This window comes from Giraffa tippelskirchi, chromosome 10, assembly GCF_054371585.1.
Source record: "Giraffa tippelskirchi isolate mGirTip1 chromosome 10, T2T-mGirTip1v1.2.pri, whole genome shotgun sequence".
Taxonomy (NCBI): domain Eukaryota; kingdom Metazoa; phylum Chordata; class Mammalia; order Artiodactyla; family Giraffidae; genus Giraffa; species Giraffa tippelskirchi.
This window is the reverse complement of record NC_137284.1, coordinates 84,733,508-84,760,476: the sequence shown is the minus strand read 5'-3', so window position 1 is coordinate 84,760,476 and position 26,969 is coordinate 84,733,508. Positions and strand designations below refer to the sequence as shown.

The 26,969-nt window shown below is 37.2% G+C and overlaps 1 protein-coding gene and 2 long non-coding RNA genes across 22 annotated transcripts in view; 1 reads left to right on the top strand and 2 right to left on the bottom strand.

Annotated features, from left to right (window-relative positions):
* CACNA2D1 (calcium voltage-gated channel auxiliary subunit alpha2delta 1) overlaps window positions 1–26,969 on the bottom strand; it is a 524,609-nt gene that overhangs the window by 354,184 nt on the left and 143,456 nt on the right. The window lies entirely within an intron of this gene.
* Window positions 5,276–9,246, top strand: LOC145524083 (uncharacterized). Its single transcript, XR_014067147.1, has 2 exons — window positions 5,276–5,694; window positions 6,146–9,246. It is a non-coding gene; the product is annotated as an uncharacterized LOC145524083 (long non-coding RNA).
* LOC145524081 (uncharacterized) lies at window positions 5,414–8,486 on the bottom strand. Its single transcript, XR_014067145.1, has 2 exons — window positions 6,398–8,486; window positions 5,414–6,131 (listed from the first exon to the last, which is right to left on the bottom strand). It is a non-coding gene; the product is annotated as an uncharacterized LOC145524081 (long non-coding RNA).

Below are 26,969 nucleotides of genomic sequence, written 5' to 3'. Positions count from 1 at the left end.
CAATTAAAATAATGAGAAAACAAACTATAAACTATCTAATGGCATTACTGTAAAGGAGTATAGCTCCTAGAGACACAAAGACTAAGAATAGAACTTGTTTATATTCTTACTTTTACCCTGGTTACAGACTTTCACAGTGTGACGCTTTTCTCAGCTCATATGTGGAGCAGGGCACTGGATGCTGGGTGCCTGCTAAAGTTGTCTGCTGTATGAAATATTATGAATGCTTCAGGTACAATATTCCCAAGTATTTTATATAGGTCATCGAGTGTCAGAGTAAACATTTCTGCATTGTCATCTGTACATCCATTCCAATATTAGAAGTTGTTTTTGATATTCAGTATTTCTTTTAAAAAAATGTTTTTTCCTGGCTCCCTTTGGTCTCATTCCTGTCCTCCAAAAGTTATTCTATGAATTATTTTAAAGAAATTGAGGGGAGGGAGGATTGCTTTGAAGGTTAAGATAGAAGAAGGAACATTTGCATCAAAACCTTAGGCTCCCTACCTAATAAATACATGCACACAAGAGCACACACACACACACACCAGAATGCTTAGTTTCTTTACCAAGCCACTGAATTGATAAACTTTGTTGAATAGTCTAGGCAGATTAAAAATTAGTCCTACTTAAATATTTGCATCTCATAAATACACATCTGTCTCTTCCAGACACTAGTTTAATATTCCATATCTGTAAGGAATCTGATGCTAACTGAGCAGGCTTTCTTCTGGTATTAATTTTAATTATTTAGAGCAGCATGAAGCTCTTTGTAATTTCCCACCTGACAACTGGGACCCAAAACAGCTGCCTATGGTTTTATGCTACTATGAACACACTGGTTATCAGAGAGTCAATAAGCTCAGGCCTGCATTCTCTGTGTGTTCTACTGAGGTTATGAAAATGAACCCTCTTGGAGGGAGGGTTCTGAGAGATCTGCAACTACGAACAATGTCCACGCCACTGTGCAAAGTATGATGACAGTGAGAGATCTCAAAGGAGCTGCAGGAAGAGAGGCTCCCTGCTGCAATGAACACAGCCCGTGGTTAAATAATAAATCACAGCCATGTAGCCAGCCTGCAACAGCCACTACCATCAGAAGGGCACCATGATCACACAGCACAAATATTTAGTTCCACACAGCTGTACATCTTGATAGGATCCAACTAAAATAGTTATCTATTTGTCTTTTCTAAAGGAAAGATGAATGCTATTTGTTTATGGTGATGTAAGAACTGAAATGATATTACTTAAATGTATTCAATGCAGAAAAGGACAATGAAATCTAGTTATATATCTCCACATTTAAATATACCCCCTAGCATGACTGTAAGAATCAAATGCTCAACATGTAAATAATTTAACACAAACATCTTTTGACACTTCACATTTTTTTCTCCTTTTGCAAAAGAACAAAAGGCTTCCTGTACGAACACACAGGATTATATTTGCTTTAAGATATGCCGATTCAGGATACAATGAATCAGATGAATTATTCATTTTGAAATTGCAATTGTTTGTGGATGGAAGTGTGCAGAGGCCCAGAATAAAAAGGTAAGTGAAAGTGAGAATAGAAATGAACACAGAGAAAGAGGGCACACCATTCCAAGAATGTAACCGACTACATAATTTATGTTTAACTTTGACTTATGATAATTGAAAACCTTTGATTAAAAAAATAAACATTATTTTCAGTGAGTAAAAGCATAAGAGGGAAAAAGAACCACCATTTAATCTACCACAGCTGAATGTACTTCAATGATTTTGAATCTCTCTTGGCAAATACTTAGCCAACTATTGGCTCTGAAACCCCAGCCATTTCTGTGAAAATGCTAGTATTAAGTGCCTTTCTACCAATGTGGTTGAAAAGAGAGGGGACTGTCTTTCTAATCTTTATAACCCTAGTAGCTAGTAGAGTGTCTGATCAATAATCAATAAATATTGTTCAGTGAATAACCTTATCACTGGCACCAGGAACAGTTAGGTAAAATGCCTATCCTGCGATAATTAATTTCCAATGAAAATATTTTGCATCATTTTCCTCTTAATTCTTTTTTGTTTACTGAAAGAACTTGCATCCCTGTAGTGATTACTGCAATTTAACCTGTAAGCACTGTAGAACAAATTAAAGCATGAAAAGAGTAGGTGAGTAGAAAATCATTTCACAAGTTGTTGCTACATAACAGGTATGAAGTAGTAAAAATCCAGGCTAAGATAGCATCTATAAATAGAGGACTCAAGAACAGAGGCAAGCATAATACAGAAAGATGCAAATGCTATGCTATGCTATGACAAGTTGCTTCAGCCATGTCCAACTCTTAGTGATCCATGGACTGCAGCCTGCCAGGCTCCTCTGTCAAGGGCATTCTCCAGGCAAGAAAACTGGAGTAGGTTGCCATGCCTTCCTCCAGGGGATCTTCCTGACCCAGGGACTGAACCCAGGTCTCTCACATCTCCTGTGTTGGCAAGTGGGTTCTTTACCACTAGCATCACCTAGGAAGCCCCAAAGAATGCCTCATATATCTATGTGCTAAGGAACAGAAAGAAGAGTGATAAATTCTTGCTATTTCATTCTTACTAAATGCAAAAATACAGGATTTCAAGAAGAAAACAGATATATCTTTCAGCAGTTTTATAGTGCCTAAAACTATACACACGTGTTGCAAAACTGTAAGTGTCCAAGCTAAACGTGTGGGGCAATACATAAATTTATAGAAGCAATACAAATGCAGTATATTTATTCCAAATTGGAAAATGCACAGAATATTTTATTGTTAATTAAATTTTATTTTCCCCGAATAATACAGATGTTTCATTTAAAAGTCAATCAGGGGCTTTCTTGGTGGCTCAGTGGTAAAGAATCCACCTGCCAATGCAGGAGACACAGGTTTAATCCTTGGGTTCCAGAAGATCCCTCATGCCATGCAGCAACAAAGCCTGCGCACCATAACTACTGAGCCTGAACTCTAGAGTCTGGGAGCCACAATTACTGAGCCCACATGCCAGAACTACTTTAGTCCCCATCCCCTACAGTCCATGCGCAACAACAAGAGAAGCCACTGCAATGAGAAGCCCATGAACTGCAACTTAAGAGTAGCTCCACTTGCCATAACTAGAGAAGACTCAGCACAGTTAAAATAACAAACATAAAAATTTAAATGTCAATAAGCATTATAAGTTTTAAAAGGAAAGAAAAAGATTTTTTAAAATCCTGTTACACCTTTTTCAACTCACAGGTGATCCCAAGTCAAGCATTTTCAATCATATTATCTTTCTTTTGTTATGTACCTCCATTTAAAAATGACATGCTAATATCCATAAAATTCCTCCTATGAAAAATAACATCGTCAGTGACTTATGTCACTGCCCTTTCCCTATCATACACACACACACACACATTTTCTTCCTCCAACAGTTTTACCTGTACAGTCAGATTTTTAGATAATTCAATGCTCAGTGTTGATACAATTATAACATAGACATTACTCAAAGCTAAGCCATGTAGTGTACTAGGAAAATATTTTCTTTCTCTTACAACCTTGTAATATCCCTGGAGTTGCATATTGCCAGGCTGTCTGAAGGAAAAGTCAGTCCTTCCAACAGGATCAACACACTGAGCAATCTAAAACTCATGTTTTCTTTGGAGACCTCACTGTGGACTTCGCCACCACCCTGCGCATGTTTGAACTGAAAACTCTTGGCCTGCCATTCTGTTGACATGTAGTTCATTACCTTTTCTATTCTCATTTCCTTGATTTTTCAAAACATCCATGCATTCCTTCTGTTACCTGCTTCCTCATTTTGTTGGGAGTATTTACAGCAGTAGCTTCCTGAGAAAGAATGCATGGAAGAACAACTTTATAAGAATTTACTTACCTATCTCACACTTGATTGATAGTTTGACTAGATATGGAATCTTGCTTAGAAATTATCATTTCTCAGAATTTTGAAAGCATTTCCCATTGTCTTTAGCTCCCAATGTTGTTCTTCAAAACACAGATGCATAGAACAATTTTATGGACTCTGAGGGAGAAGGTGAGGGTGGGACGTTCTGGGAGAATAGCGTTGAAACATGTATATTATCATATGTGAAAGAGAACACCATTCCATGTTCGATGCATGAGACAAGGGCTCAGGGCCGGGGCAATGGGATGACCCAGAGGGATGGGATGGGGAGGGAGGTGGGTGGGAGGTCCAGGAAGGGGAACACATGTAAACCCATGGCTGATTCATGTCAATGTATGGCAAAAACTATTACAATATTGTAAAGTAATTAGCCCCCAACTAAAATAAATAAATTTATAAAAAAAAAAAAAGTCTATTGTCTTTTGACTATTAGTCCAATGTAATATCCCTGATTTTTCTCTCTGGGCCAGAACTATCATCTCTTATGTTCTCAAATCTCTTGCCGATGTCTTTTCTTTCTTATACTTCATACCTAGTGAGTCTCATCAAACCAGGTTTCTTGATCTTCAGTTACAGGGAATTAGGGCTTTCCTGGTGGCTCAGACGGTAAAGAATCAGCCTGCAATTCAGAGAGGAGAAGGCAATGGCACCCCACTCCAGTACTCTTGCCTGGAAGATCCCATGGACAGAGGAGCCTGGTAGGCTGCAGTCCATGGGGTCACTAAGAATCGGACATGACAGAGCGTCTTCACTTTCACTTTTCACTTTCATGCATTGGAGAAGGAAATGGCAACCCACTCCAGTATTCTTGCCTGGAGAATCCCAGAGCCTCATGGGTTGCCGTCTATGGGGTCGCACAGAGTCGGACATGACTGAAGCGACTTAGCAGCAGCAGCAGTAATTCAGAGAAAGTGTTAGTCGCTCAGCTGTGTCCAACTCTTCAAGATCCCATGGACTGTAGCTCACCAGGCCCTTCTGCCATGGAATTCTACAGGCAAAAGTCCTGGAGTGGGTTGTCATTCCCTTCTCTGGGAGATCTTCCTGCCCCAGGGATTGAACCTAGATCTCCTAACATTGCAGGCAGATTCTTTACCATCTGAGTCACCAGGGAAGCTCAATGCAGGAGACCTGGGTTCAATCTCTGGGTCGGGAAGAAACCCTGGAGAAGGGAATGGCTACCCACTCCACTATTCTTGCCTGGAGAATCCCGTGGACAAAGGAGCCTGGTGAGCTTTAGTCCATTTCACCATCACACATAATGTAAATACATAAATATTTATGAATATATGAATATATATGCAAAATGTATATAAAGCTCATAAGAAAAATCATACACATATACACATATGTACATATCATTTCTTCCTATCCATTTTATTTTCTCTTTTTTGGAACTCTTATTTCACTACAGACCTCCTAGACTAATTCTCTAAGATTCTGTCTCATTTCTTTTGGCCTTTTTTCCTAAGAAAGTGTCCTGAACTTTATGTTCCTTACCTTCTACATAATGTTTTTGTTTCTGTTACAAATTTTTACATGTTCTCTGAACATAACACTCCAGTCTTAATTCAGAAATGAAAATCTCTTATCTAAGGATATTTATTATCGCTTAATTGACGTTTTCTTTTGTTTCCTGCACTATCTTTGTTGTCTCTGTTTTGCTTTTGTCTTCTTTTTCTTTTTTATCCTGTTTGTCATTTTGATGTTCTCATTATATTCAAAGCTTTCCTCAAATATATGTGCTCTGTCTATTCCATGGACAGAGAAGCCTGGTGGGCTACAGTCCATGGGGTTGCAAAGCGTCCGACATGACTGAACACACACATTCAATAAATGAGATTCTAAGATGTTAAAAGGATTTCTACATGTAATTGAGACTATATATCTGCAGAAATTCTTTTATATTTCAGGGTCTAGAATACTATGTTTCTTCACTTAAAAAAATAACACTAAATGCATTATCTACCCCATTTAATAGTTTAAGAACAATCTTGATAATAGATAATGTGACATAAATGTTTCCTGACAGTTAATACTGAATAAAGATACTTTCTTTAGAGAGGTGAAGGTTGAAGACAATCTACTACTGGTTTTCCATATGCAACTGTGTCTAATTAGACGTGCATTTCTTCTAATCTTACTATAAAAGCAGTAATAGAAGAAATGTACAGAATTTGCGTGTGTATTCTTAGTTACTCAGTTATGTCCACTCTTTGCGACCCCATGGACTGCAGCCAGCCAGTCTCCTCTCCAGCAAGAATACTGAAGTGCTAGAAAACCTTAAGTAAGGTCAATTTTCATTCTCAAAGGAAATTAAAATGAAAAGAAGGTTCATTATGATTACAGAAAAAGTAGGATTCTCATTAAAAATAACAACAGATTTCTAAAATGTTGTGGCTACATTTATTCCTGCAATTACATTCAGGTTTTTAATCTAGCTTTGAGGGCATGCTCATCACCTCAGTCATGTTTGACTCTGTACAGCCCCATGGACCATAGCTCACCAAGCTCCTCTGTCCATGGGATTTTCCCAGGCAAGAAGCCACCATGGAATCTCTAATCTAGCTATGGTCTTCACCAATATCTGTGTCTTTTAGCATCATTCAGTTCATTCTATGTAACACAAATTCTAAGGATTGTGTTATTTAAGGTGCTGAAAGCAAATAATAAAGACTTTTACTATCTAACAGAAGAAGTAATAAGCAATCTTATAAATAATTATGTCTTCATTCACCTTCGTAACAACCTTGTTACCAAATGAGACCCAAACATAATTTTCACACGCGCTCTTGTAGTATGGATATTTCAGAGGCACAATTTATTGCCAAGGGGCAGTTTTAATTAGAACCAAGTAGAGTACAATTGGAGCTTTAATAATAAGAAAAAGATTTTCTCATTAAATACATTAAAATAAAATGATAGCATGCATGACTAATTAGAAAATATTATTCAAATTTTCAATTCAATACAAAGAAACATGTACTGTCACTGCAGTACTATAAACATTACTTATAATTACTAAATAATATTTATTGTGAATTTTTAAAGTGTTCTAGTATTAAATAATGGCAGTAAATATCTGTATCACATAAATATTTTCTATAAACTGGAAATCTAACAGAAACGTAGACATTCCCACAGACTACTCATCTTTTTATTTCTGATTTTACTAATAAATAATATTAGAGAAAAGGACTATAATTTTAATTTTCACTAAAAGATACACTATATCAGAGTCATATTATGAAATCCTCAGATTCCATTATCTTCCTTTCTCATATGCTTACATATTTCAACAGTTGTAAAACTCCAGGTTTTTCCATTCCTTTCTATAATACTGTTAACATCTAAATGACAGTATCTTCTATCTTTAAAACTACAGACTACAACTCATGAACTAGTAGTCTCTCTTCATTTTAAAGTTCATATTTATAGCTCAATCACACTATGGAATTTATTTAAACTGAAGGATCCTACAAATGTCTTTCACAATGATGCAAGTTAAAGTAGGCACATATTAATAAGGGAAAATAATGGTAACTGGGAAACTATCTTATCCTGACCTGTGAATTGTAAAATATCTACTTGTTATATAGACATATGATTAACATTAAAGAAATGCTACAGATGAAATGAAAGATCATCTTACAATTAACTACACTCAGCAGTTTTTTGTTTTGTTTTATTTTTAGAGGGGCTAGGTTAACATAGGAACTTTTATTGGTCTTTTTAGTTTCCTTTTGTTTTTTTTCAATCATGATGTTCAAAGAAACAAGAGCAAAGATCATTTAATGTAAACAGTAAGAATACACTTATATAAAATCAAAGTCTCCTCACTGTTATTTCATTCAAACGTCCAGTTTTATTAGTATTTGAGCAGAAATAAAACATGATTGAAAATCATTTCTATAGCTCTAAAGGATTATGACTATAGCAAACCAGAAAATATTAGAGAGATCATTAAGGAAACAAAGCTATAATCATGAAGGAACTTAAACATTCAGAAAATACTGACTGAATATTCATCATACATCAGGTACTACAAAAGGCACTGTAGATACAAAGGTTAATAAAAACTAAAATGAACCCAGTGAACAATGTTGCTTAAAAACACAATTAAAAAAATAAACAAAAACTTCAATAACTACCAATTTCTGATCACTATTTTAAAGGTAATATCAGTTCAGCTAAGTTGCTCAGCCAGGTTCGACTCTTTGTGACCCCATGAACCACAGCATGCAAGGCATCCCTGTCCATCACCAACTCTCGGAGTCCACCCAAACACATGTCCATCGAGTTGGTGATACCATCCAGCCATCCAATCCTCTGTCGTCCCCTTCTCCTCCTGCCCTCAGTCTTTCCCAGCATCAGGGTCTTTTCCAATGAGTCAGCTCTTCACATGAGGTGGCCAAAGTATTGGAGTTTCAGCTTCAGCATCAGTCCTTCAATTGAACACCCAGGACTGATCTCCTTTAGGATGGACTGCTTGGATCTCCTTGCGGTCCAAGGGACTCTCAAGAGTCTTCTCCAACACCACAGTTCAAAAGCATCAATTCTTCTGTGCTCAGCTTTCTCTATAGTCCAACTTTCACATCCACATATGACCACGGGAAAAACCATAGTCTTTACTAGACGGACCTTTGTTGGCAAAGTAATGTCTCTGTCTTGTAGTATGCTTTCTAGGTTGGTCATAACTTTCCTTTCAAGGAGTAAGCGTCTTTTAATTTCATGGCTGCAATCACCATCTGCAGTGATTTTGGAGCCCAGAAAAATAAAGTCAGCTACTGTTTCCGCTGTTTCCCCATCTATCTTCCATGAAGTGATGGGACCGGAGGCCATGATCTTAGTTTTCTGAATGTTGAGCTTTAAGCCAACATTTTTACTCTCCTCTTTCACTTTCATCAAGAGGTTCTTTAGTTCTTCTTCATTTCTGCCATAAGGGTGGTGTCATCTGCATATCTGAGGTTATTGATATTTCTCGTGGCAATCTTGATTCTAGCTTGTGCTTCCCGTAGCCAAGCGTTTCTCATGATTTACTCTGCATATAAGTTAAATAAGCAGGATGACAATATACTGCCTTGATGTACTCCTTTTCCTATTTGGAACCAGTCTGTTGTTCCATGTCCAGTTCTAACTGTTGCTTCCTGACCTGCATACAGGTTTCTCAAGAGGCAGGTCAGGTGGTCTGGTATTCCCATCTCTTTCAGAATTTTCCACAGTTTATTGTGATCCACACAGTCAAAGGTTCTGGCATAGTCAATAAAGCAGAAATAGATGTTTCTCTGGAACTCTCTTGCTTTTTCAATGATCCAGCAGATGTTGGCAATTTGATCTCTGTTTCCTCTGCCTTTTCTAAAACCAGTTTGAACATCGGGAAGTTCACGGTCCACATAATGCTGAAGCCTGGCTTGAAGAATTTTGAGCATTACTTTACTAGCGTGTGAGATGAGTGCAATTGTGTGGGTAGTCTGAGCATTCTTTGTCATTGCCTTTCTTTGGGGTTGGAATGAAAACTGACCTTTTCCAGTCCTGTGGCCACTGTTGAGTTTTCCAGATTTGCTGGCATATTGAGTGCAGCACTTCTACAGTGTCATGTTTCAGGATTTGAAATAGCTCAACTGGAATTCCATCACCTCCACTAGCTTTGTTCATAGTGATGCTCCCTAAGGCCCTCTTGACTTCACATTCCAGGATGTCTGGCTCTAGGTGAGTGATCACGCCATTGTGAAAATTCTGGGTCATGAAGATCGTTTTTGTACAGTTCTTCTGTGTATTCTTGCCACCTCTTCTTATTATCTTCTGCTTCTGTTAGGTCCCTACAATTTCTGTTTTTTACTGAGCCCATCTTTGCATGAAATGTTCCCATGGTATCTCTAATTTTCTTGACAAGATCTCTAGTCTTTCCCATTCTATTGTTTCCCTCTATTTCTTTGCATTGATCGCTGAGGAAGGCTTTCTTATCCCTCCTTGCTATTCTTTGGAACTCTAGTCTCTAATTCAGAATGATTTAAAAAATAGTCAAACATGGATATTTTGAACAACTGATCTTCCAGATAACATCTAAGGAATAAAACACTAAGCTGAGGGAGGAAACATAATATGGAAATACTCTTAGATGGGAATGAAGATAAAGACGCATGAACTGAAGCAGTGTGAAAGGACAATAATGAATGAAGAAAACCAAAGAGAATGAAACAAGTCAGATGTATAAAGGCTCAAAGGCAATGACGGGAATACAAACTTTATCTAAACAAATAATATTTGGTAATATTTAATATGCAAGTGGATGAGAATTTGAAAGCTCTTGTATGACTTATGGTCATAGCAAACGCCTTCTTCCAACAACACAAGAGAAGACTCTACACATGGACATCACCAGATGGTCAACACCGAAATCAGATTAATTATATTCTTTGCAGCCAAAGATGGATTAAATCTATACAGTCAGCAAAAACAAGACCAGGAGTTGACTGTGGCTCAGATCATGAACTCCTTATTGCCAAATTCAGACTGAAATTGAAGAAAGTGGAGAAAACCACTAGACCATTCAGGTATGACCTAAATCAAATCCCTTATGACTAGACAGTGGAAGTGAGAAATAGATTTAAGGGACTAGATCTGATAGACAGAGTGCCTGATGAACTATGGATGGAGGTTCGTGACACTGTACAGGAGACAGGAATCAAGACCTTCCCCAAGAAAAAGAAACGCAAAAAAGCAAAATGGCTGTCTGAGGAGGCCTTACAAATAGCTGCAAAAAGAAGGGAAGCGAAAAGCAAAAGAGAAAAGGAAAGATATACCCATTTGAATGCAGAATTCCAAAGAATAGCAAGGAGAAATAAGAAAGCCTTCCTCAGCAATCAATGCAAAGAAATAGAGGGAAAAAACAAAATGGGAAAGACTAGAGATCTCTTCAAGCAAATTAGAGATACCAAGGGAAAATTTCATGCAAAGATGGGCTCAATAAAGGACAGAAATGATATGCACCTAACAGAAGCAGAAGATATTAAGAAGAGGTGGTAAGAATACACAGAAGACCTGTACAAAAAAGATCTTCATGACCCAGATAATCACGATAGTGTGATCACTCACCTAGAGCCAGACATCCTGGAATGTGAAGTCAAGAGGGCCTTAGGGAGCATCACTATGAACAAAGCTAGTGGAGGTGATGGAATTCCAGTTGAGCTATTTCAAATCCTGAAACATGACACTATGAAAGTGCTGCTCTCAATACGCCAGCAAATCCGGAAAACTCAGCAGTGGCCACAGGACTGGAAAAGGTCAGTTTTCATTCCAACCCCAAAGAAAGGCAATGCCAAAGAATGCTCAAACTACCGCACAATTGCACTCATCTCACACGCTAGTAAAGTAATGCTCAAAATTCTCCAAGCCAGGCTTCAGCAATACGTGAACCGTGAACTTCCCAATGTTCAAGCTGGTTTTAGAAAAGGTAGAGGAAACAGAGATCAAATTGCCAACATCCGCTGGATCATCAAAAAAGCGAGCGAGTTCCAGAAAAACATCTATTTCTGCTTTATTGACTATGCCAAAGCCTTTGACTTGTGGATCACAATAAATTGTGGAAAATTCTGAAAGAGATGGGAATACCAGACCACCTGACCTGCCTCTTGAGTAACCTGTATGCAGGTCAGGAAGCAACAGTTAGAACTGGACATGGAACAACAGACTGGTTCCAAATAGGAAAAGGAGTACATCAAGGCAGTATATTGTCATCCTGCTTATTTAACTTATATGCAGAGTACATCATGAGAAATGCTGGGCTGGAGGAAGCACAGGCTGGAATCAAGATTGCCATGAGAAATAGCAATAACCTCAGATATGCAGATGACACCACCCTTATGGCAGAAAGTGAAGAAGAACTAAAGAACCTCTTGATGAAAGTGAAAGAGGAGAGTAAAAATGTTGGCTTAAAGCTCAACATTCAGAAAACTAAGATCATGGCCTCCGGTCCCATCACTTCATGACAGATATATGGGGAAACAGTGGAAACAGTGGCTGACTTTATTTTTCTGGGCTCCAAAATCACTGCAGGTGGTGACTGCAGCCATGAAATTAAAAGACACTTACTCTTTGGAAGGAAAGTTATGACCAACCTAGACAGCATATTAAAAAGCAGAGACATTACTTTGTCAACAAAGGTCCATCTAGTCAAGGCTATGCTTTTTCCAGTGGTCATGTATGGATCTGAGAGCTGACTATAAAGAAAGCTGAGAGCAGAAGAATTGATGCTTTTGAACTGTGGTGTTGGAGAAGACTCTTGAGAGTCCCTTGGACTGCAAGGTGATCCAAGCAGTCCATCCTAAAGGAGATCAGTCCTGGGTGTTCATTGGAAGGACTGATGCTGAAGCTGAAACTCCAATACTTTGGCCACCTGATGCAAAGAGCTGACTCATGGGAAAAGACCCTGATGCTGGGAAAGATTGAGGGCAGGAGAAGGGGGCGGCAGGGGATGAGATGGTTGGATGGCATCACTGACTTGATGGACATGGGTTTGGGTGGACTCCAGGAGTTGGTGATGGACAGGGAGGCCTGGCGTGCTGTGTTTCATGGGGTTGCAAAGAGTCAGACATGACTCAGCGCTTGAACTGAACTGAAGTGAACTGTATGACTTAACATACAGATCATACTGTCTTCCTTAAACAAAACTGAAAACACTGAGTTATTCATAAAATTCGAGTTTTACACACAATATATATTTAAAGCCCCAGTGTTTTACTATATTTTCTATAAGTATGCAGGAAATACCATTTTTTGGCAGTAATTATTCCTATCTTATTACGTATGAATACAAGCAACCACAGTTTTCAACAGAGGACCATATGTAAGTAAGAGTCAACCAAAAGAAGGCTTTTGAAGTTAGAATATTTAGCATACTGAGATTAAGGCATTCAGAATATTGATAATTTACATCCAGTCCAAGTATCTGTCATTTTAATTGGATAAAAATAAAACAGAAAATGACCTTAAATATCATAAGTATATATAACATAGTTTCTAAAATTAAAAATCTATTCCTATTATCTCATTCTTGAAAAGAGATCCGAATTAATTCAATCTAGTGATAAGGAAGTAGGATCTGGATGATTGGCATTAGGAATTATAAAGAATAGATAACAACTTCCAAATTTAAATGTTATAGAAGAAAAAAATCACCTGACAAACAACATCCAATATGAACAGTGACTGCAACCATGAAATTAAAAGATGCTTGCTCTCTGAAAGAAAACCTATGAGAAACCTAGACAGTATATAAAAAACAGAGACATCACTTTGCCAACAAAGGTCCTTATAGTCAAAGTGATGGTTTTTCCAGTAATGTATGGATGTGAGAGGAGGACCATAAAGAAGGCTGATTGCCAAAGAACTGATGCTTTTGAAATGTGCTGGAGAAGACTCTTGAGAGTCCAGTGGGCAGCAAGGAGATCAAACCAGTCAGTCCTAAAGGAAATCAACCCTGAATTCATTGGAAGGATTGATGCAGAAGCTAAAGCTCTAATACTTTGGCCACCTGATGCGAAGAACTGACTCACTGGAAAAGACCCTGATGCTGGGAAAGATTGAAGGCAGGAGAAGGGGATGACAGAAAATGAGATGGTTTTTTTGGCATCATCGAATCAATGGACATGCGTTTGAATGTCCATCGGGAGCTAGGAGATGATGAGGGACAAAGAAGCCTGGTATGCTGCAGTCCATGGGGTTGCAAAGAGTTGGACATGACTGATCAACTGAACAACAACAAAACAACATTCAAATTTAATCACTACAATTTAATTTATATATTAACGTTTTCTTATACTTGCATAAACACTGACATGGTATGAAGGTGAAAGGTTAAAGGAAGTTTTGCTAACCTAATAAACTGACCTTGTATAATTATGTGGCAGAAACTTTCAGAGCTTAAGGAAATGTAATCAAAAGCCTTGAAATGTGTACAGACTCAGCTCCATGATATCAAATTCTTACAATTCACTTAAGGAAGTAATTCAGTATTTGGGAAATGTATACCTACAAGGATATGCATGCTAGCATTATTTATATACAGACAAATAAAGTCAAACCTAATTGTCCAAAAACAGGACTGTTAAGTAAATGGCATTATATGTTCAAGATAGTTTAGACAGTAATAAAAGCCTCGTTATAAAGACACAGTCAATAATAATGGAAAATGTAGGAGGCATGGTGATATGCTAGGGGAACAATACAATATAACTTGTGAGATAATCAGTTGTTATCAGTTTCAAATGATCTTGACTCTACTACTAATTATTCTTGTGATTTTGGAAAATATATTTATCTGAGTTTCAGGTAATTCCTCTCTAAAATGATAATTGTGAAGATTAAATGAGATAATACATTTGAAATATTTTGCGAGTCTGGTGAATGCATGTAGAGGCATATAAAATATATTGGCATCAACAGTCCAGAGAACATTGTATTTTACTTTTAACTTTTAAATATGAATACAGAAATAATTGAAAAATAAACACCAAAAATGTAAATCATGGTTGTCTCTGGATAACAGAATTTAATGTATTTCCATTTCTCATATTTCTTATAGTGAACATGTTTATTTGTGAGACCAAAAAAAAAAAGTTACCTTAGTAAGTACTAAATAAAAAATAAAACTATATTACACCAATGATTTCTACCAACAGTTTAAATATTTTTAAGGAAAAGTAGGGTACATTATTTTTATTTTATTATTATAATTTTTATTTATATCCAATACTGCTTTGAAAAAAACACAGGCTTTCTAAAAGAATCAGATGAATAACATTTATGACATCATATTTTCGATATTAATAATGTTTGCTTTCTTTTATATCTGAATCTCAAGGGATCAAAGGATGCCAAGGCACACAGTAAATACTTTGGTTTGCTTGATTTTACTTTTTTCTATCTGTTATATTTTCCATTTTAGGTTTGTTAAAAAATGAAGGAAAAAAGCTTTATTTGTAACTTCACTGTTTTTTTTACAGACACTAAAGGAACTGTAGCAGTTTTCAAAATGGTAAAACCATCTATTCTCCTAGTCAGTTATATGTGCTGTTCATTAAAGAATGTGAGAAAATCAGATAATACTGTTTTTGTCCAATTTTTCAAAAAACCAGGATAATGAGACTTTTGGCAAAATTTGTATTCTAAGTTATTCCTGTAGTCAGCATATCAAATAAACATAGTAATATCAACAATACGTAGGAAGAACTGTAAGAAAATGCAGCATGGGCTATCTTAAAGCTCCTGAGAGAAATTATGCTGCTTGAACCTCTACATGCCACCTTTGCCTTTAAAAAATACAAAAATCTTAGTTAATTTATATGGTTCAAATTTGGTTAAGGAATAAATATTCACATTATTTTAATTAGAGATTTTCAACAGCAGGCATTCTTTCCCAACTTGAAAAATGTCCAGTCACCCTAGCAGCAGTAAGAATGACATTTTAATGTGGTACAGAAATGCATGAGATAACCTTGTTCATCAATATACTCATAATAATGAGATGATTCAAAGCAGATATGACTACAGTTATCAAAGGCTTCAGCACCCTCTGTTTCACCATTCCACCTCATATTACATTGTAAGGGGAAAAAAAGGAATAATAGCTTTGTTTCTCTTGTTCTAGATTTTTAAGCACACTATCTTCTTATATAATATAGTCAGTGAGATACAATGAGATATCACCTCACAGGGGTCAAAATGGCCATAATTAAAAATGCTACAAATAACAAATGCTGTAAAGGATGTAGAGAAAAGGGAACCCTCCTACACCATTGGTGGGAATGTAAATTGGTGCAGCCACTATGGAGAAAAGTATGCAAATTCCTTAAAAAACTAAATATAGAATTACCATACGATTCAGCAATCCCACTTTTGGGCATAAACCCAGAAAAAAAAACAAAACTACAATTGAAAAAGATAAATGCATCCCTATGTCCACAGCACCACTATTCACAATAGCCAAGACACAGAAACAACCTAAATGTCCATCCACAGATGAACGGATAAAGAAGACAAGGTAGATATATACAAAGAAATATTACTCAGTCACAAAAAGAAAAATGAAATAATGCCATCTGCAACAATATGGATGGACCTAGAGATTATCATGCTAAGTAAAGTAAGTCAGAAAGAGAAAGACAAATATGATATCATTTATATGTGGCATCTAAAAGATGACACAAATGAAACTATGAAACAGAAACAGACTCACAAGGACATAGCGAACAGATCTGTGGTTGCCAAGGGGTAGAGAGTTGAGTAAGGGATGGATTTAGGGGGTTGGGGTTAGCAGATGTAAGCTATTTTATATAGAATGGATGAATGACAAGGTCTTACTGTAAAGCATAGAGAACTACAGTCAATATCCTATGATAAACCATAATGTAAAAGGATTTTTTAAAAAAAGAATGCATTATACATATAACTGAATCACTTTGCTGTACAGCAGAAATTAACACAACATTGTAAATCGACTATTGTTGTTGTTTAGTTGCTAAGCCGTGTCAGACTCATGTAACCCCATGTACTGTAGCCCACCAGACCAACTATACTTCAATAATAAAATAAAAAAAAAATCCTCAGCCTTGTTGGTTCTAACTTCAATTCTTTTTCCCCACTCCCAACTTCTTATAAAGAGAAAAATCCAGTTCCTTAAAAGGAAAAAAAAAGAGAGAAAAGAAAGTTGCTCATTCGTGTCCAACTCTTTGCGACCCCTTGGGCTATACAGTCCATGGAATTCTCCAAGCCAGAATACTAGAGTGGGTAGACTTTACCTTGTCCAGAGGATCTTCCCAGCCCAGGGACTGAACCCAGGCCTCCCGCATTACAGGCAGATTCTTTACCAGCTGAGCCACAAGGGAAACATGCCCTTAAATTATACTTACTGAGAACTTCTTTGATAATGAGAACTAAATATAATGGAATGATTTCCTATGACCAGAAAACTAAAGCAAGTGAATCAGGATCTAATATATAAAATCAAAAATATCTAATTCAGTAATACTCGAACAGGCAATACCACAAAGGGAACCAGAATAGGGTATACCAACATCATCAAGGGAACGTTAGCAGACCCCAGTCTTTCACTGGTCAATGTCAGTTGAACATTATCCAACTTTTAAATATCAGTTGTGAACAGTCTTTTGGACTCTGTGGGAGAAGGCGAGGGTGGGATGATCTCAGAGAATAGCACTGAAACATGTATATTATCATATGTGAAACAGATCGCCAGTCCAGGTTCAATGCATGAGACAGCATGCTCAGGGCTGGTGCACTGGGAAGACCCAGAGGGATGGGATGGGGAGGGAGGTGGGAAGGGGGTTCAGGATGGGGAACACATGTAAATACATGGCTGATTCATGTCAATGTATGGCAAAAACCACTACAATACTGTAAAGTAATTCGCCTCCAATTAAAATAAATAAAATTAAATAAATAATTAAACATCAGCTGTACCACACATACCACTAGTGTTTCTATAAGCTCCCAAGAGTCTTTTGGAGCTCACTGTTTCTTAAAATGCAAACGTTATTTTCCTTTTTAAACACTGTCACTAAATGGAGAGGCTGGAAATTACTATTGTCACACAAACACAACAAAAATGTTTTCTGCCAGCTACTTCTATAATGGACGCCTACTTAACTCGGCAATAAAATACTGGCAGATCACAGGACTGATTCTCTTGTGTGTGTGCAGCTGAAAGCAAAAATATGGCCTGCCTTGACAGGAACTGCCTTTAAGTCTTTAAACTGTCCTCCTTCCAATATTTATTCAGTGTGCCTTCTACCAAGCTGAGAAAAGCTGTTTCAAATCAGAGTCTGAGACTCTTCAGGGAGAGCAGCTGAGGAACTTCAAGGTGACTCAAACCTGGGGACTTTTCTCAAGACAGGCACTAGGTGCCACTTGCTGCTTCTTGATATACTGATTTAGCTTCCGTCAGCAATGGAGCAACTGGTGTGAAGTGTCAGCTGAGGACCAGACACTACCATTTAGTGAAGGGAAATTTGATCACAGAACTGCAGTAACAGTAAGCAGCCCTGATTTTCCTGGCCAGATGACAGGCAGACATTTGGCATCACTGAAATTAAAGAAAGAGGTATTCTCCTCAAATTCCCAACTGATAATATCACTTCTGAATTATAAAGCACCGGTTCAGTTCAGTCGCTCAGTTGTATCTGACTCTTTGTGACCCCATGGACTGCAGCTCGCCAGGCTTCCCTGTCCATCACCAAGTCCCACAGTTTACTCAAACTCATGTCCATTGAGTCAGTGATGACATCCAACCATCTCATCCTCTGTCGTCCCCTTCTCTTCCTGCCCTCAATCTTTCCCAGCATAAGGGTCTTTTCAAAAGAGTCAGTGCTTCTCATCAGGTGGCCAAAGTATTCGAGTTTCAGCTTCAGCATTGGTCAGGACTGATCTCCTTTAGGATGGACTGGTTGGATCTCCTTGCAGTCCAAGGAACTCTCAAGAGTCTTCTCCAACACCACAGTTCAAAAGCATTAATTCTTTGGCACTCAGTTTTCTTTAAAACCCAACTCTCACATCCATACTTGACTATTGGAAAAGCCATAACTTTGACTAGATGGACCTTTGTTGGCAAAGTAATGTCTCTGATTTTTAATATGCTGGCTAGGTTGGTCGTAACTTTTCTTCCAAGGAGCAAGCCTCCTTTAATTTCATGGCCACAGTCACCATTTGGGGACAAAAGAATGACAGACAGTGAATATATTAAACATCCATACATCTGAAGAAGAATGAAAAGTCTAGGAGTTGATCCAGGTTCTTTGTATTTTACTAACTCAGCTGGCCTCCAAGTTCTACCTTTCCTTTTCCCAAGACGCCTCTTTCTCCCCTCTAATGGAGTGATTTTGCCTTTTCAATATATACCATAGCCCTACCTTTCTCACAACTTTAAGAAACACTGACTGCCACATGCAGCGCCTCATTTGGGTGGGTCTAGAGTTCTGGAAGCTTGACTACCTGTTCTACAAATACCCCATTAGAGCACTTTGGTGGTTCTAGCAGGTGAGTGCAGCTACTCTTGAAACCTTCACCAAAGAAATGTCTGCCTCTTTCAGAGCAGGTCATCCTCTTCTATCAGTGCACAGCTTCAGGGGAGATGCGCTTGGAGCAATGAGGGAGGAGGGGATGCCACTCAGTCCACCAGATCAGCAGAAGCAACCCTGGTGATCAATGGGCTGACGGGTGTCCACAGCCAGAGGGATCTCATATCCAGTTTCTCACTATTCATTATAACTGAAAGCTGGTTAATTTAAGAATACCTTAGGTTGGGACATGCAAATAGTCCACATGGCTCTGCATCTCTGCCTTTAACCTTAAAATGTTTAGAAGATATTAAAATTTACTCCTTGAAATACCAAGTGAGGAGCACAGCAATAAAAAAATGTTGGTTTCATTGGTTACAATAAGAGAGTGCATATCCACGTAGTATTGAAGCTCGGGTTTAGAAATAAGAACCTTTCTAATTCTTACCTTTAGACCACAACTGTATATGCTGCACTAAATAGACCACCAGAGTTTCCCGAAAACACTCTCAAAATACATCCGCTTATTGGAGTAAAAGCCCCAGCAGCGTGTGGCATGTAGATACTCTAAAGTGGCAGGTTTTCAGATATAAGCCCAAGTAATTACACTGAGCTTAACAACACTTTTGGATCTTATTAGCTCTATCTCCATCAGCAAACAATCATATATTTTTAGGTAAATACTTAAGGCAAGACAAATAACATTAAGGCTAGGGATTCCTAGATGGCACAGTAGTAAAGAATCTGCCTGCCAATGCAGGAGCCACAAGAGACATGGGTTTGATCCCTGGATCAGGAAGATCCCCTGGAGAAGGAAATGGTAACCCTCTCCAGTATTCTTGCCTAGAGAATCCCATAGACAGAGGAGCCTGGCAGACTGCAGTCCATAGGCTCACAAAGAATTAGAGATGACTGAGCAACTCTTTCACTTTCACTACTTCTTTTATATAGCACATCTTATATAAAATCAAATACATTAATATATAATCTTATTTTGGAACAAAAATACCAACCTAGTGCAACATGACCTTGGATAATATACTTAAAATTTTTCTAATTCTATACTTCCTTACCTGATCATATTATATGCTCATTACAAGAAGCTGAAGGTCAAAGGAGGAGGAGGAAAAGTGGAAGAGAAAGAGGAGGAACAGGGGAAGACAAAGAGAGAAGTTATGAAACACAAAATACATGTAAAATACTCAGCAGAGTGCCTGACACGTCATAAGTGCAAAACCACTATTATAAAACTTGGCAATGAAATGCATCTGGTTTCAAATCCTCAGGGAAAATATATCTATTAAATAGTAACAATAATACATGAAGTGGAAGCATGTTGTAAAAATTAAATAAGTAAATGCAAATAAAGTCCTTAGCACAGGGCCTAGTGTATGATAAGCACTTCATAAAATATTATTACTATCCATCGATATAAGATGTCATATAATGCTATTTACAAAAACAATTTAATACTTAAACTAAAGATGCCATCACTCTCTAATGAGAATATGTGAGAATCAATTTCATTTCAAATAATAGAATTAGTCCAAACATAGTTATTAATAAAGGCATCATAAACTATACACTTGATTAATCCATTTGATCTCTCAAGTTAAAAAAATACCCATTTTAGAGAGGAGAGTTCATGTAGACAATATTACTTAATGAAAGTGAACAAATACTCTGCAAGAGTCAAACTCATTACTGTGAACTAACTGCAAGCAAAAAACGACTACTGAACATCCACACTTAAAGAAACATCCAAAGCACACAAATACCATACTGGATGATTTATTTAATTATTTTGCTTTTTAAGAGGTCATATTATGTTGTTATACTAGGGAAAAAATGGTACAGGCAGTGATATATAGGGCAATAACTTCTCTGTAAACCCTCTTGGAGAAAATGAGTCATTATTATTTATTACAGGACTTTCAAGTCGGCTGACCTAGAATTTTTTATAAAAGGCAGTGTAAATAATCAGGGGTAATTGGTTTGTCAGGCAATAATAGACCAACATTTCTAGGAGTAGCTGTAATTGGGGAGTAATGAGTCCTGGAACTAAATGAATAAATTTAAGAGAAAGGTTAGACAGAATCCTATAACGAATACCTTGGCTGTCAAGACATAACTCGGATTTTGCTCTTAACTGGGCCTTGACAGTGTCAGTTGCCCTAGAATAGAAGGTTTGTGGGCAACAGGATCACATATCCACAATGCAGCATTTGGCACTCTGCCTGTGGCTGAGATAATGCATGCAAGTTAGAGCATATGAGCTGGTATGTGTAATCAGCAACTGCAACTCTTAGGCAGAATTTCTTTTTTTAATAAATCTGGAAGACAGATGTTTGCCCCAGCCAGCCTGTTAATTCTGAACTGATTATGTTGCCAACAACAAAGGCACTAATCTGTAGAGAACAGTATGAGTTTCTGACATTCTTATAATAATTAAAAACATATATATCATTTAAAATTAAGTTCTGTGTACATATTTAACTGACTATACTGGGCTAAAGGCAACCTAGTCATTCCTAGCTAAGTCTATCAGAAGTTCTGCTATTTAAAAACAAAGAAAAAGGAAGGAAGAAATCAATGGAAAGATTAAAGACTTCTATTTCCTTAAAAGAAAAATATAAATAATATCCCATAAGCTTTTTTACTCAACCATTCCATTTTTATGTCTTAATTCAAATAATCAGTTTTCCCATATACAAAAGTATGACATAAAGAATATTAAATATTGTCTATATAAAAAATATAGAAACTATCAACAGGAGACTGGTTAAATAAATAATATACTCATATAAACAAAGCCATAAGAAGCAATTATATATTCATATCCACAGACATAAAAATCTTCTTGAAATACTCATAAGTAACACACACACACTCAAAGAGTCCTAAAGGGTAGTCACCACACTATAGAAGGTACTGTTTTTAACTCATAGGGAATTTTTTTTTCATTTTATATGGTTTAAATTATTTATAAGAATATATTATAAATTTAGCAACTAAGTATAACATATATCAGAATCATCTAACATTCATAGTGGTATCATCTAACACACAACCCACAGAGAATAAAGCAGTTCTCACTGTACCTGGATCACATGACAAAAAAAAAAAAAGGCGAACTTGTTATACTAGGCTTTATCAGATTACTCCTTAATAAAAGCACCACCTTCAATTGCATCCTCCATGCTTTAAAAAAGTTGGAGAATATTTGATAATTTCCAGAATACAGAAATGAAAAAAACCCAAAAATATGTCTATATAGGGGAGTTAAATTAGAGTTCATTAGATTATAGAGTACAGCATACTGTCAAAAAAAAACCAGAGGCTTTAGCAATCAGGGATACCTAAGTTGAAGATCTCTTCTACCTGCTACCTGAGATGGCTCAATTTTGTTAGGTAATACTCTGTCTTTAGACACAACCTCAACACAACACACCTACCTCTTAGAGTTGTTCTGAAGATTAAGAGTTGTTCTTAAGAGTTGTTCTGAGAATGTGTATAAAGCATTTAATGCGATGGCTGGCAACAAAGACTGCTCAGCAACTGAGAATCATCAATATGGATCTGCCAGGAACATTCAGCTATGAGGAGCTGATGATGGGTCCTCCCACCCAAAACACTCCCCCCCACCACACACAGAGATACTCTTGTAAGGAGAAAGTCAGACAAATTTTAACATATATAGGGAACAGAAAACAAAATAGATTTAAGTTAGACAAGGACATCCATGTTAGAAATAATTTCCTGAATACTAAGCTAAGCAATAATAATGGGATATTATAATTGTGGAAGCTTCATCACCAAAAATATCTGAGAAAAGAAAGAGCTATCTTCTCAAACTTGGTGGTTTAGACATTCACTTACTTATGAGAAGAGGACCAGAAAACTGAATTGCCCAATTCTTTCAACTTTCATGTTTCTATGCTACTTTATTTAAATTAAAAGGACATTCCATCATTCTCCCAGTAAATTGTGTCAGAGGGGTTTAAGCAAAGCACAGACAGCTCATCTTTGCAAATGTAGTTCGTGATCTTACAAGCTCTAAAAAAAATTATTGGAATAGATTTAAAAGAATTCCTGTATATACCAAAAAAAAAAAAAAAACCTCTGGATGGCATTGGGTATCTCACAAAAGGCTTCTGCTGCCTTCTGTTCTCCATTAAAGATAGAAAAGTAATTCAGAGGAAGGTTGAGAGTTTATGTATTTCTGTAGGAGGATGATACAGGGTTAATGGGGGCAAGGGGAAAACTAAACATCAAAAGACTAAAAAAACAGTTAGTAAGGACTCAGATACAGTTAATCAGAACACCATGGAAGGCTGAACTCTATAAATAGCTAAAACAGTGTTTACCTTCCTTCAGCAAAGACTACTTGATCAGACTGTCTCCAAATGTACAGCATGTTATGAAGTTTTATTTAAAGATTCCATTATGTGAATCAAAGATGGTAACCTTGGATTAGCACTGCTTCTCTATATATATTTTTCCCTTGTCAACATCATTCACTAGCACATTTAGATCAGAGCATGGCTATTGTTCTGCTGGGTTGAGTTTGCAATTTTCTAGAATAGAAATGGAATGAAATACGGATCTTACTTTGACATTCTTGTACAATATCATAGGTTTTGGAGACTCCTAAGTCTCCAGGTAAAGTTCAACGATTATCACTGTAGAAACAGCAGAGCACACATGATTAAGAATCCCAAGTCCAATTCCAGTTCTGACTCTGACCACCTGGGTGTGAGGGCTAGCCAGCTCCATGGGTGTGGGACCTGTGCAACCACCCAGCTGGATCCCACAATTGGTCTAAAGCTCTGTGGCTGCCATCTTTAAATTCTGAATAACTTTTAAGAGGCGCCCCACATTTTCATTTTGGACAAGATCCCACTAATTACATAGTTGTTACTGCCTGTGTGAGATTTCCAATTCAATCCATCTATCTAATTCTCATTATCTTTCATGTGATCAACAACCCAACACTCCCTCTTCCCCTAATTTTTGGAAATACAGTGCTATCGGAGCACACATTATGTTTGTTAAATTGTCAACACAATAATACTGCCGTGTTAACATTACTTTCTGATCCTAAATAATTAAGCCAACTCAAGTCTATGAAAATCATATTTCCAAGAGAGATTTTTTTTTAGTAGAAAGAGACTATTAGTGTTGCCCACAACCTTTCCTTTTCTGAACACCTTCCATGAGAAAACTTTTCACTTTCACTTTACCATTAATTCTACTCTCTGTCTTAAAGGTGTATTTGGCAGCTATCTTTTTTCCGAAAGTGCCTTTGCTCAGACAATTCAGTATAAACACTATTTCATGGAATGGACGAGGAAGAAAGTACTGTATAGCAGAGAGCAATTAACAGCAGGAAATGTTTAAAAAAACACCTTGCTGCTAACCTTTAAATAATATATTAATCAGAACACAATGTTATAAAAATTAAAGTGCTCAGTGTGGTAGCGAGTAGCAGCACCGTTACGAGTATATGCATCTGTTTACTTCTTAGGGTACTTTAATGGGTTCCAAACACAGCACTTAGTGTTTCCCCATTCCTTCTGACCCCAAATTTCAATCATTATCATTACTTGAGATGATTGCTGCTAAAGTATATAACTTGAGAGAGGAAATCTGCTGGTGTATCTGGACATTTTCATTTAACACATTAGCAAATGGTATCAAGAAAGACAGGCATTTCCCATTTAACCCTGTCATCTACTTCAGAAAAATCATATGTTCTGAGTGAGAACTATGACATCATGTATTATGTTTATTTTGTTACAAGGAAAAAAATACCTCATGCCTGTATCCAACCACATTCCCATATACATATACAGAATTGAATTCTTTGTTGTGTAAAGTTGAACTAATTTTTCAAAATTCCTTGAGTTTTTACTTTTCAACTGTAAAATGAGAACAGTTATACCTATTTTGCATAATGGAAATGTGTTAGAAATATATAGAAAGAATCTAGCAAACTGCTTGGAATATAACTGATATTTAATAAATGTTAACTACGTATTTGTTCCTATTAGAGCTCCAGTGACTTTCACTCTTCTCCATCAAAGGAAACCACTCATTCACTCATGCCTCAACCTTATCACCCAGAACTCTTAATTTCTTTCATTTCTATTATTTATCAAAAATTCTTTTTATCCATTATTCACTATAAATTATCATAACTATGTTTACTCTTTTGAACTCACAATTTCTGACCATTACCAGATCTACCCATGGTTCATAATTTCAAATATTTCAACTCATGATATTTAAAAAATTTCCTCTTACGAGTCTTAAAACATGGATTCAACAGTCCTTGCATTCGACTGCTGTTCACACTGTGCCAAGCCTTGTTAGAAAAAGCTGATTTGACTACACATGCGATCATTATATTTTCAATAAAACATTCTTACAAAATGGGACTTTATACAAAAAGCCAAAGAAAGCAACATTTTCCTTCCCCTCCTCAGCTTCTTCAAAATGAGTTTTCTCCAAACTTTCTTCCCTAAAAGTCACATTCAATCTTGAAAAGATTTGATGCAGACACTGGCTGGCTGGATCCTCATTTTAATTAAGACTACCACAATTCTGTACAGAGAGGTGGTGTCCCAGCAAAAAAATTCCATCTCTTATTTTCCCTTGCAGCCAAGGGTAACTCAGTGGGATGAACACAGAAGTAACAGAATGAGACTTTGGAATCTCTTGAGCTACCTACATTCAAGTTTCTTGCTTTGAGAGAAAATAAACTTAGAATCTTTTTATATCACTCTAGCTGGCTAATGAAATATTGCTCTTTACAGCATCGGAATTTGCTTCTATCACCAGTCACATCCACAACTGGGTGTTGTTTTTGCTTTGTCTCCATCTCTTCATTCTTTATGGAGTTATTTCTCCACTGATCTCAAGTAGCATTTTGGGCACCTACTGACCTGGGGAATTCATCTTTCAGTGTCCTATCTTTCTGCCTTTTCACACTGTTCATGGGGTTCTCAAGGTAAGAATAGGAAAAGGAGTATGTCAAGGTTGTATATTGTCACCCTGCTTATTTAACTTATATGCAGAGTACATCATGAGAAACGCTGGGCTGCAAGAAGCACAAGCTGGAATCAAGATTGCTGGGAGAAATATCAATAACCTCAGATATGCAGATGACACCACCCTTATGGCAGAAAGCAAAGACGAACTAAAGAGCCTCTTGATGAAAGTGAAAGAGGAGAATGAAAAAGTTGGCTTAAAACTCAACATTCAGAAAATGAAGATCATGGCATTAGATCCCATCACTTCACGGCAAACAGATGGGGAACCAATGGAAACAGTGACAGATTTTATTTTTGGGGCTCTTAAATCCCTGCAGATGGTGACTGCAGCCATGAAATTAAAAGACACTTGCTCCTTGGAAGAAAAGTTATGACCAACATAGATAGCACATTAAAAAGCAGAGATATTACTTTGCCAACAAAGGTCCGTCTAGTCAAAGCTGTGGTTTTTCCAGTAGTCATGTATGAATGTGAGAGTTGGACTGTGAAGAAAGCTGAGCACTGAAGAATCGATGCTTTTGAAGTGTGGTGTTGGAGAAGACTCTTGAGAGTCCCTTGGACTTCAAGAAGATCCAACCAGTCCATCCTAAAGGAGATCAGTCCTGAATATTTGTTGGAAGGACTGATGCTGAAGCTGAAACTCCAATACTCTGGGCACCTGATGGGAAGAACTGACTCACTGGAAAAGACCTTGATGCTGGGAAAGATTGAGGGCGGGAGGAGAAGGGGACAACAGAGGATGAGATGGTTGGATGGCATCACCGACTCAATGGACATGAGTTTGAGTAAACTCTAGGAGTTTGTGTTGGACAGGGAGGCCTGCTTGCTACAGTTGATGGGGTCGCAAAGAGTCGGACACAACTGAGCGACTGAACTCTACTGAAGTACACTTATCTGTTGGGAAAATAGAAATGGCACAATATTCCACAATTTTCCCTAAGTA